We start from the raw sequence: 12,220 nt of genomic DNA on the forward strand, positions 1-12,220 counted from the left end.
AGTGGGGCCCAAGAATTTATGGTTTAACTAACTCTTCAGTGATTATGAGGACTAAAGTTTGAGAATTACTTCCCTAGAGACTATGGAGTAGGAGCCCAGGAATCTACATTTTTAACCATCTTTCCTGAGGCAAACTGCAGGAATATTGACTTGGCAGTTTTCAAAGTACTTTGAAAAAACGTGATTGACTTTCTAGATGATAAATATTATTTTCATTAGGAGGAAACAGGCTAAACAGTAAAGCAAAGGTCACTAATTACAGAGCACTTAGCCATACTTTTGCTTCTAAGAACCTACTTGTACATGCTGTTAGTTCTCATAAACAACCCAGAACAAGAGGTTAAGAGGATTGAAGAGGACCGAAGTCTGAAGCCAGACTGCCTGGGTTCTAATTTAGCGTGTGACTTTGTTTATGCTTTTGTAAGATGAGGACAATAACGACACTTTTTTCACAGGTTTGCTGTGAGAATGAAGGGAGATTGCTTTCATTTCTTTTTCTGGTTTTTTTTTTTGTTTTTTTGTTTTTTGAAACAGTCTTACTTTGTCAGTAGAGTGTCATGACATCACAGCTCACAGCAACCTTAAACTCTTGGGCTTAAGGGATGATTCTCTTGCTTCAGCCTCCCAAGTAGCTGGGACTACAGGCGCCCGCTAAAACATCTGGCTATTTTTTTAGTTGCAGTTGTCATTGTCGTTTAGCAGGTCCAGGGCCGAACCTGCCAGCCCCTGTATATGTGGCTGGCACCCTCACCACTGAGCTACCGGCACTGAGCCTACCAGCTACTTTTTAGAGACGGGGTCTTGTTCTGACTCAGGCTGGTCTTGAACTCGTGAGCTCAGGCAATACACCCGCCTAGACCTCCCAAGTGTTGGGATTACAGGTGGGAGCCACCACGCCTGGCTGTCATTTTTTAGAACAGCTGTCATGTTGGTGCCACTCAGCTGTTACCACCCTGTCTGAGGGCACCCAATTAAAAGTTGGAGAAGAGAGAATTTGAAACCAACTGGTATTCCTTAAAGACTAAGCTATATAGCCCCGTGGTTCTCAAGTTGTTATCCTACCTGCCAGTAGTATTACCATATAACTTATTAGAGATGCAAATTATAAGACTCTATCCCAGACGTACTGAATCAGAAAACTCTGGGAGTGGGGCTCAGTAGGGTAAGGTTTAAGCCCTGATTCTGATGCACACAAGAGGTTGGGAACCATAGTGACAGCTGTGTTCTGGTGGGAAGTGTGTTTAAAAAAAAAAAAGCCTAGAGGTGCTGGGGAGCAACTTGACAGCATCTCAGCTAGAGGTGCGAAAAACTTCGCTGCTCTCATCCGCCACAGCCAGTTCTCCAAGCCAGGCCCCCAGGGGTTGGGGCTGACGCGCGAGGCCTGCTGGGGCTTGTAGTCCCCGGCTGTTCCTGCGCGGAGGCGCCTGCGCGCTGGACGCTAACTCGCTCTAGTTGCTGTGGTCGGGGCTCGGGACCGGCTGCCATCTTAGCCGAGGGACTGAGGAGTCGCCGCCGCCCGGAGTCCCGGTAAACAACTGCGGGGGGACGGGTGCAGTTTTGGGGAGGCGGGGGTATTTCGGGTGCGAGTGTCCCTGGAAAGCAAGAGTGAAGAACTGCGGCGCGCGAGTCGGGACCCCAGAGCCGCAGCTGCTCTTCCTCCCTCTGAGCCGGTGCCCGTGGGGGGCCCGGGGAGTGAGGCTAGTGACCGGGGCCGGGAGTGGGTGGGTCGGTCGGAAGTGCCAAGCGGTCAGCGCCTGGCCGAGGATCTCGGAGCCCCTCGCCTCACGGGCACCAAGTTGTGAGGTGACTGGGCCGCGACGGGCGTGGGTAGCGGCCGGCCCTCCGCTCAGCCCCGCCGGGACTCCTCTCCGCGGTCCGGCCTACGCGTGGGGCCCGGTGGCAGCGCCTGGCGTGAGCGACGTGGCCCTGTGAGGGGCGGCGGCCAGGTGCCCCTGCTACCCGGCTGGCCTTCTCGAGACTTTGCCAAGCCCCCAGTCCCCGAGAGAGCCCAGCCCAGCGGCAGCCTCCCCTTCTCTGTCGTACTCCCCTTCCTCCCTTCATTGTCCCCCAGCGTGGTGGTCCCGGTTCCGGCGCCCTTCCCGGCGACCGCCTCCACCGTGGCGGCGCCGACTTTTGCGGACGTGGAGCTGTCACTGCCCTTCCTTCTGAGAGTGTCCTTTTCTTTAGCAAAGAAAAGAAAAAAGTAGCCGCGATCGTATTCTAAAGTGGAAACGTGACGAGGACTGGACTTTAAGTGGAGAACCCAAGTTTTCAGACTTAGTTCCGGGCCATGACTTAAACACAGAAGCTCAGGGTCTGTGCACAGCGTCTGTGGACGTTGGGCCTAAAGTTCGGAGACGTAATCTCTGTGAACTTGTAAAGTACCCGAAATCCTTGATTCCCCATAACAACTCAACCTTGTTTTCTTGGTTATATTCGTGTCTATATCTTATTATAGTTTTTGCCATTCTTCCACAGCTGCAGTAGGCTTTTTTGGAGAGGAGGATGGGGATGGAAGAGTGGTATTTTTCTTTGAAAATTAGGGAGACACTGGAGCCGGGCACCTATCATTGCACTTAAGTGGTTTCTCCTGCGTCTTTTCCTGATATAATTTGATCTTAAGGAAAAGTAAAGGCAGTGTATGTCTTTTTTTTTTTTTAAGGCAGTATATTTCTAAACTCAAAATCGGTGAAGAAATTGTTTCTCAACTGAAATACAGTTATCATGGCAGATCTAATGAGAACCTTGCGGTGTGTAAATTTTACAGGTTTATTTAAGGTACAATTGCTTCATTTTAAAGAGTTAGTAATAAAGGTGGAAATTCTGCTTTTTTGGTCAGTGAATGACTTTTTGTGGGGTGTGAATCCAAAAGGCATTCCTTCATGTTCAACCTGTAAGTCAAGGAGGATATATGAAACAAACAAACAAACAAAAGAGCCGTGAGTACTCTAGAGTGAATCATTTGCATGTTCTTTTTTTAAGTATTAAAGAATTTTATTCATTTATTTTTGTTGTTGTTGCAGTTTGGCCAGGGCCGGGTTGGAACCCACCACCCTCAGTACATGGAGCCAGCACCCTACCCACTGAGCCACAGGCACTGCCCATTTCTATGTTCTTCTAAAAAACACATCTTCAAAACTATTGGGTGAGACAGACAAACCAGTAGTCCCAAATTTGACCATTAGAGCTTTTTAAAGGTAGAAATTCCTGGATCTTGTCTTCTGAGATTGATTTAGTAAGTCTGGGTTGGCTCCAGCCAATTTCTTTTAAAACATGCCTCAGGTGATTTCTTCCAGTGTTGGGAACCTCTGAGGCGAACAATAACCGCGACTATATCAAGGATCTCTCAAAAACTTTGAGACAGAAGTGGAAGTGGCCAGTTCTGACAGGGGAGTTGGCCAGAGGAGGAAGCAAGATCTGCTACTGCACCTGAGTTGGGTCTTAGATGATGAGTAGAAATGTGACAAGACAGGGGTGGGGAAAGGGAAGACACAGGGCAAACAGAGGAAACGCCTTAATGCTGTGTGTAAATGCAGAGTATCCTAGAAGAGAAAGGTTCAGGAAGCAGACTGGGGTGGGGAGTATTTTAGGATGTGAGGCCAGAAAGGTAAAAGGAGGTAGCTGTATGAAAAGTTCTAAGTATAATGCTAACATTTCTGAAAAAAAATTTCTGTTAGAAATTGATACAGACTTTTAGACAGGCAAGTGATGTGGGTACACGTGTGTTTTAGAAAGATGGGTATGGTGATTGGAGTGAAAGGATGAAAAGAGTGGCTGTTGCAGAAGTCTAGGTGAGAAGTGACAATGCCTGATCTTGGAAAGAGTGTAAAGGGAGGATCAAGGGATTGGATTTAGGTCTTTACTTAGTGCAATATTGTTGCCGTATATTTGTTATTTTTTTATTTATTTATTTTTTTGGTTTTTTGCCGGGGCTGGGTTTGAACCCGCCACCTCTGGCATATGGGACCGGCGCCCTACTCCGTGAGCCACAGGCGCAGCCCTATATTTGTTATTTTTAATTTTTTTTGTAGAGACAGAGTCACTTTATCACCCTTGGTAGAGTGCCTTGACATCACACAGCTCACAGCAACCTCCAACTCCTGGGCTTAGGCGATTCTCTTGCCTCAGCTTCCCAAGTAGCTGGGACTACAGGCGCCCACCACAATGCCCTGCTATTTTTTTGTTGCAGTTTGGCCGGGGCGGGGTTTGAACCCACCACCCTGGTATATGGGGCCAGCGCCCTACTCACTGAGCCACAGGTGCCGCCCCTGTTGCCGTATATTTGAATGAGGTTTTGTTTTTTTTTAACGCTAATCTGGGTAAAGGGTTCTTTTTTTTTTTTTTTTTTTTTTAGAGACAGAGTCTCACTGTACCGCCCTTGGTAGAGTGCGGTGGCGTCACACGGCTCACAGCAACCTCTAACCCTTGGGCTTACGCGATTCTCTTGCCTCAGCCTCCCGAGTAGCTGGGACTACAGGCGCCCGCCACAACGCCCAGCTATTTTTTTTTTGTTGTTGTTGTTGCAGTTTGGCCGGGGCCGGTTTGAACCCGCCACCCTCGGCATATGGGGCCGGCGCCCTACTCACTGAGCCACAGGCGCCGCCCAGGGTTCTTTTTCTGTTAAAAGAACTCATTAGCAAGTCTGAGTAATATTGACAGGCTATATATTTTAACAGTATGAGAGTATTCGTTAACATCTTTAGAAATTAGAACCAGGTCAGGTATGATTTGGAAGAGAACTAGGAGTTTGGACTAAATTTATGACTATCAACATTATTGACCTAGCTAGGCTTTTTGGAAGTTTTTTCTCTCAGAAAAAGTTTCTGTAGAAACTTGATATTTGAACTTTAGAGTTGGAAGAAATTACAGATGTAGTTTATCTAGCTCAAAGTGGCAAATACATTTTGGGTTATAGGCCAACTCTGATTGGAAGCTGCCAGAAGCACTGTTGAAAAGGATTCTGGTTGTATGGTTTGGAAAAGTGTTTTGTGAATGATTAGTGATGCTTCCTATGGATAGTTATCTAGTGTGGGTGGTATATATGTATGTGCCAGGTGTGTATTATATGCTATCATTAGACTAGTCCAATCTTTGTCTTTTGTGCTTGTTTTAAAGAAAGGTTAATTTACTTAAGACAAGAGTCAGAGCTAAAACTAAAACCAAGTTTTACAACTCTCAGTCTGGTATTCTGTGGTTTACCAAGATGAATGTGCTAAAAACCTTTTGGTATTAGACGAAGAAAAAAAATTTCTAATCTGTGCCTTTAGACTGTTTAGGCAAGAGTTTAATAAGGAACTTTGGTCCAGAAGTGACTTTTCTTGTATTCATTCTGACTTAAGAAATTTGTGTTAGTACTGACAAGAAATAATTACCTGTTTTTTGTCCCCCCACCCCCAACTTCCTTTCTTGTTTCTCACCTCTCAATTTTGGGTTTTGGGGATTGGTTTACTGTATATGAATTAAGGAATTGACATATTAAGGTTGTTTTTTTCTGTATAGTACTTAGCCAGATTCTGGACTTACAATACGCACTGAGTAAAGGGATGTTGATTTTTGTGGCTGTAAATGATACTGGCTTTAAGTCAGTATAAATTAGTTGAGGGGTTTCACAGAATTGAATTGCAGCATTCTCTCGTTGGGTTCTTGGCCCTTAGATAAAAACTTTAGGTTGGAAACCAGCCTCAAAACTAGAAGCAGTTAACCCAGAAGCTGTTCTGCCTCTATCCTCTTCCAGTCTAGCAGTGTACTGTCCTTGGAACACTGCTGCCAACTCAGCTCTTGTGCTTTTTTTCAGAACTGACTATACCCAGACACTTGGAGTGCTTTTTCTTTTCCTGTTCTAGAAGCTTCCAAGTTACAGAGACCACCCTTATGGCGACAGTCCTTATAGGCAGAGTGTGTATGTATATGGCCATTCTCACTTTGCCACATGGCTGTCATACCCAGATTGGCATCTTTCCATACTGTGTATGAGTTATTTCCCCCAACTTGCCCCTTTATCTTGCCTGCCCCAATCACAAATTATCCTATGAAATTTTTTTAAAGATCTTGTGCTGTCAAATTCCCAAGGTCATTGTATATCTGATGTGTTTAACCACAGGAGTAAGGTGTTAATGGATCCTTCTTTCTTTTTCAGGTAACATGCATTTCACAGTGGCCTTCTGGAGACAACGCCTTAACCCAAAGAAGTGATTCAAACTGTGAGAACTTCAGGTATGACAACATTCCTGTGAGAGAGTTTTGGGGGGAGGAGTGGTACAATGGGCACACTGGTCAACTAACTGCTAAGGGGGTGACATGGGGGGAGAGCAGTGTTGCTTCTGGCTACATCGTTGGTTGAAGGAATAGGCAATATCCACTTGGATGTGAAATCCAGTGCATCTTCTGCAAGGATTAACCTGTGAGCCCCAACGTGGTTTTAATTTGAGTCTTCTGACTTTTCTATTTTTATAGTTCTTGTGTATATACACTCACTTTCTCTACTTGTGCTCTGGGGCTCAGCGCCTGTGGCTCAAGCGGCTAAGGTGCCAGCCACATATACCTGAGCTGGCGGGTTCAAATCCAGCCCAGGCCTGCCAGAGAGCAATGATGACTGCAATGAAAAAATAGCCGGGCATTGTGGTGGGCGCCTATAGTCCCAGCTACTTGGGAGGCAGAGGCAGGAGAATCACTTGAGCCTAGGAGTTGGAGGTTGCTGTGAGCTGTGATGCCATGGCACTCTACCCAGGGCAACAGCTTGAGGCTCTGTCTCAAACAAAACAAAACAGATTTATCTCTGTATATTTATTTAGACATGTGCATGTGTATGGTTAAGAGGGAGAATTAAAAAGAAAGCAACTTGGTGGAGTGGAAAAACAATAGAGGACATGGAAAGAAAAGGTCCGTGTTCTGATTTGGTTTGCCACTGGTAAGCTCTGTGACTTTCAGCAAGTTATTTAATCTCGCAAGGCCTTAGTTTATATACCTGTAAAATAGATAAGTATTTGTTCCTATCCCTCTCTCTGGCGTTGTTGTGAGGGTCACATAAATAATACCTATTAAAAATCTTTAGAAAATTCACAACTTGATGTTTTTTTAGATCCATAAGGTGAGGTCTAATATTTTGATTAGATTGGCAATAATATTTTGAAGGAAAACATGAAGACATGGTAGATCACTTTAGAAGGTCAGGAAAAAGAAGAGGAAGACGACTGGATAAGAGGAAAAGGTAGAACAGAAAGTTAAGCAGTAAGAATAGGGAGTGCATGAAGGTAGAGTAGGTGAATTGATAGGTAATGTAGCTGAATAGGAAGAGAGCAGTAAAAAAAGAACTGCCATATGATCCGGTATTTCTACTTCTAGGTATAAATTCAAAAGAAGTAAAGTCCCTATTTTGAAGAATTATCTGCACACTTATGTTCTTTTCAGCATTATTCACAATAACCAAGATAATGGAAACAAACTTAAGTGTCTATTGTCAGATAAATGGATAAAGAAGTTGTGTGTGGGTGGCACCTGTAGCTCCGTGGGTCAGGCCCCGGCCACATACACCGAGGCTGGCAGGTTCGAACGTGGCCTGGGCCAGCTAAACAATAATGACAACTGCAACAGAAAAATAGCTGGGCGTTGTGGTGGACACCTGTAGTCCCAGCTACTTAGGGAGGCCGAGGCAAGAGAATTGCTTAAGCCCAAGAGTTTGAGGTTATTGTGAAGCTGTGACGACACGGCATTCTACCCAAGGCGACAGCTTGAGACTCTTATGTCCAGAAAAACAAAAAAGAAGTTGTGTGTGTGTACATGTATTATACATATGTATGCATATAGAAGAATATGAAACTTAGAGGGCGGGCCTTTTGTAGCAACTTGGATGAACCTAGAGGACATTATGCTAATTGAAATACACCAGACACAGACAAATACGTGACCTCACTTATATGTGGAATCAAAAGAAGTTGAAACTCAAAATAAAATAGAGTAGAAGAGTTGTTATTGTAGGTTGGGGGATGGTGGAATGGGAAAAATGGGGAGAAGGGTACAAAGGTATGGTGAATAAATTGAGACCTAATGGTAACTACAGTTGATAATTACGTACTATATACTAAAAATCCACTTAAAGAGTAGATCTTAAGTATTCTCAAAACACATAAAAAAGGTTACACATAAAAAAGTGCAGTGATGGGTGGCGCCTGTGGCTCAGTGAGTAGGGCGCCGGCCCCATATGCCGAGGGTGGCAGGTTCAAACCCAGCCCCGGCCAAACTGCAACAAAAAAATAGCCGGGCGTTGTGGCGGGCGCCTGTAGTCCCAGCTGCTCGGGAGCCTGAGGCAAGAGAATCATGTAAGCCCAGGAGTTGGAGGTTGCTGTGAGCTGTGTGATGCCACGGCACTCTACCCGAGGGCGGTACAGTGAGACTCTGTCTCTAAAAAAAAAAAAAAAGGTGCAGTGATGTACGTGTTAATTAGCTTGACTGTGAAAATCCTTTCACATCATATGCCTATATCAAAACATGTTGTACATCCTGGTTATATACAGTTTTTATTTGTTATACCTGACTAAAATTAAGAAAAAAAAAAGAGTGGTCCTTCACTTCTAACCCTTAACTTTGAGACTATTTTTGTTGTCATTACCACCTTTCTTTACATAAATTGTCCCTTTCATACTTAGGTTCTGGTCTTCATGCTAAACATTTATATGGAGAGAAATGAAGGAGATGGTGGGGCAGTTTGTGAGGAATATTAGAAAGGAAGTAGGTAAGAGGGCAAGTAGATAAATAGAGGAAGAAGTCTCAAGATAATGAAAGAAAAGACATGAAAATAAAAAATATTGTAGAGCAAAAGAAGGGAGAAAGGAGATGATGTTATCTCAGTAAAGGAACAAGGTAGCTTTCTTTTCTGTAATGATGTGCAGTAACTCACAAAAAGGTCTGTGCTGAGATAAGATCATTCTCCATACCAAATATCTTTAAAATAATTTTTTTTTTCCTTCGGAGACAGAGTCTCATTATGTCACTCTCGGTAAAGTGCTGTGGCTTCACAGCTCACAGCAACCTCCAACTCTTGGGCTTAAGCAATTCTCTTGCCTCAGACTCCCGAGTAGCTGGGACTACAGGCGCCTGCCACAATGCCCAGCTATTTTTCTGTTGCAGTTGTCATTGTTAGCTGGCCCAGGCCAGGTTCAAACCCACCACCCTCGATGTATGTGGCTGGTGCTGTAAGTACTGTGCTACGGGCGTCGAGCCAAAATAAAATATTTTTAATGTATTCATTTCATCCTGAGCTTAAAAAGTAGTTCTTTGTGGAAAGGTACCTGGACCAACACTCAGGTGACCTGGGTTCTAGTCATGGTTTTGCTGGTCACTTAAATTCTGTGATCTTGGAAATCTCCCTGGGCTTCGTTTCCTCACTTGCCTATTCAGTGTTTTGAATATAATCTCTCAGGTTCTTCCTACCCTGTTTCCCCAAAAATAAGACAGTGTCTTGTTTTAAGGTGTGCTCCCAAAGATGCGCTAGGTCTTATTTTCAGGGGACGTCTTATCTTTCCTGTAAGTAGGTCTTATTTTCAGAGGATGTCTTATTTTCCGGGAAACAGGGTAGCTCACTGTATAATTATATTTTATACATTACATGCTGGTTCACTAATTTTTCAAGTTTTTGTTGACATCACAATATAGGACTGGTATCAGAAATATCTTATAAGACTTTATAATAATTAGTGCTTTATAAATAAGAAGCCATGTTGTTTTAAGTTCCACTTTGAACATTGACACAAAGAAAGACCTGTAGACAGTCTTAAGTATAGAAATGTTAAGTTTGTAATATTCAACGAGCATTTATTGAGCTGCTTTTGTGCTAGGTTCCCGGGGTACTCAAACATAAAACTCTTGCTTCAAGGATTTTGTGTTTTTTGTCAGGAAAACATATTTATTCACCATTGATTTTTGTAAAGAACAAGGGGGATAAATGGTATAATAAGGGTTGTATTACATTGTAATTTAAGAAGTTAACTAACTTTAGATTTTTGGTTCCTTTAACATAATTGAATGTATTCTAAGTACAGCTCTATGTTAGGAATTGCCAGGATGATGAAAAAGCAGTCTCTGCCCTCAAGAAACTTGTAATTTTTTTTTTCATGTCTAGAAACTGCTTATCCTATTGTATATGTCTTTCAATCCTAGGAGAGAGAATCATTTTTTTTTTTTTTTTTTTTGTAGAGACAGAGTCTCACTTTATGGCCCTCGGTAGAGTGCCGTGGCCTCACACAGCTCACAGCAACCTCCAACTCCTGGGCTTAAGCCATTCTCTTGCCTCAGCCTCCCGAGCAGCTGGGACTACAGAGAGAATCATTTTTATAGTGTATCATCACTTTAAGAATTCATCTATACCCTACTTCAGAAATGTCTAATGGCATTCTTGCTTTCTGAGAAAATATGTATTATTTTATTGAATTTCACAGCCTTTTTCTCTGTCAGTTAATGTTTTTTAAGGCAAGAAAAACTCCAGAAATGCCATCTGCACTTAGATGAACTTTGGTTTGCTTCTGAGTCATTCATGCAAAGAAAGTGTAGGTTCTTCAGTTTTGTGTTTTTTTTTTTTTTTTTTTTTTTTTTTGAGACAGTCTCACTGTGTTGCCCTCAGTAGAGTGCTGTGGTGTCACAGCTCACAGCAACCTCAGACTCCGGGGCTCAAGCAATTCTCCTACCTCAGCCTCCCAGGTAGCTGGGACTACAGGCACCCACCACAACACCCAGCCATTTTTTGTTGCAGTTGTCATTGTTGTTCACCCTGGCCTGGGCCAGGCTTGAACCCGCCACCCTTAGTGTATGTGGCTGGCGCCGTAACCACTGTGCTACGGGTGCTGAGCCTTCAGTTTTGTCTTTTGGTTCTTTGTTTTAAAGAATGGGTTGAGACTCGGCACCTGTGGCTCAAGCGGCTAGGGCGCCAGCCACGTGGCACCTGAGCTGGCAGGGTTCGAATACAGCCCGTGCCCACCAAACAACAATGATGGCTGCAACCAAAAAAAAAACAAAAAAAAAGCAGGCATTGCGGCAGGTGCCTGTAGTCCCAGCTGCTTGGAGGGTGGAGATCTTGGAAGGCAGGAGATCACTTGAGCCCAGGAGTTGGAGGTTGCTGTGAGCTGTGATGGTACGGCTCTCTACCCAGGGCGATAGCTTGAGGCTCTGTCTCAAAACAAACAAAAACAATGGGTTGAGTTGGTTGCAGAGGAAAGAATTGTCTCATAGTGGCTAATAGTGTGTAACTGGAGTTAGGTTGACTTTAAATTTTGATTCTACCATGTACTGGCAGTATGACCTTGACCAAGTTGTAATAACTTCTTTGTGCCTTAGTTTCCTTATCTGTAAATTGAGAATAGTATTAGGGAATATATCCATGGGATAATATGTTCTGCTTGAGCAATATTGGGCTGACATAAGCATGAAATGTTGGTTGTTATTGTTATTATCATCATTACCACAAACCTTGTCTTAAAATTATCTTAATTCATTAGTTTATTCAGTAAGCTTATTTAGGATCAGCATAAGTATTTTAATACCTATAAGGGCTAGAGGTGAACATTTAGTAATAATAGGTCAGGTTGGGTCTTAAAGTGAAGTGAAGGAGTTCATGTCCCTATAAGGGGACAACTGTTAAAGCAGCTTTGGCTTTTTTTTTTTTTTTTGGCCAGGGGTGGGTTTGAACCCACCACCTCTGGCATATGGGACCGGCACCCTACTCCTTGAGCCATAGGTGCTGCCCAGCTTTGGCTTTTTTAATGTAGGTAAAATTTGTTCTTACCATAAAGAAGTACATGAGGTTATGCGTATGTTATTTAGCTTGATTTAGTCATTCTACAGTGTATACATATTTCAAAGTATGTTGTACATGATAAATGTGTATCTTTTGTCAATTAAAAATAATTTTAAAGTATTAAGGTCTTGAGAATAAAAAAAAATCGAAGTAAAATTTATCATTTAAAATGTACAGTTCATTGTTGGCTCACTATTGAAGGGGGTGAGCAAAGTGTGGCATGAACATTTTACTTTTTTTAAAGAGAAACTGGAAATTCAAATTTTGTAAAATTTTTATGTTTAAATATTGGCAACTTACAAATTCATAGTATAAACACTGTGGGCTAAACAAATCACTGCTGTGGGCAGAATTGGTCTTGTGGCTTGCTGCTTTGCAACCTCTGATCAGGACTTTGACTCTCTGCAGCATAACCCAAGTTCTCTGCCCTCTGGGATG

General features: G+C 43.2%; 1 protein-coding gene across 6 annotated transcripts in view; it reads left to right on the forward strand.

Annotated features, from left to right (window-relative positions):
• The first annotated feature begins 1,433 nt into the window (after positions 1 to 1,433).
• ITCH (itchy E3 ubiquitin protein ligase) overlaps positions 1,434 to 12,220 on the forward strand; it is a 137,648-nt gene continuing 126,861 nt past the window's right edge. For 3 of the 6 annotated variants that reach the window (XM_053574385.1, XM_053574380.1, XM_053574386.1), the window contains exons 1-2: positions 1,434 to 1,527; positions 6,137 to 6,213. The gene's annotated coding sequence lies outside the window, so the exon portion shown is untranslated. Of the gene's footprint in view, positions 1,528 to 3,023; positions 3,146 to 5,804; positions 5,900 to 6,136; positions 6,214 to 12,220 lie in introns of those variants that run through there. The other 3 variants (XM_053574382.1, XM_053574384.1, XM_053574383.1) reach the window with 3 other exon arrangements.

Source organism: Nycticebus coucang, chromosome 21 (genome assembly GCF_027406575.1).
Source record: "Nycticebus coucang isolate mNycCou1 chromosome 21, mNycCou1.pri, whole genome shotgun sequence".
NCBI classification, from domain to species: Eukaryota; Metazoa; Chordata; class Mammalia; order Primates; family Lorisidae; genus Nycticebus; species Nycticebus coucang.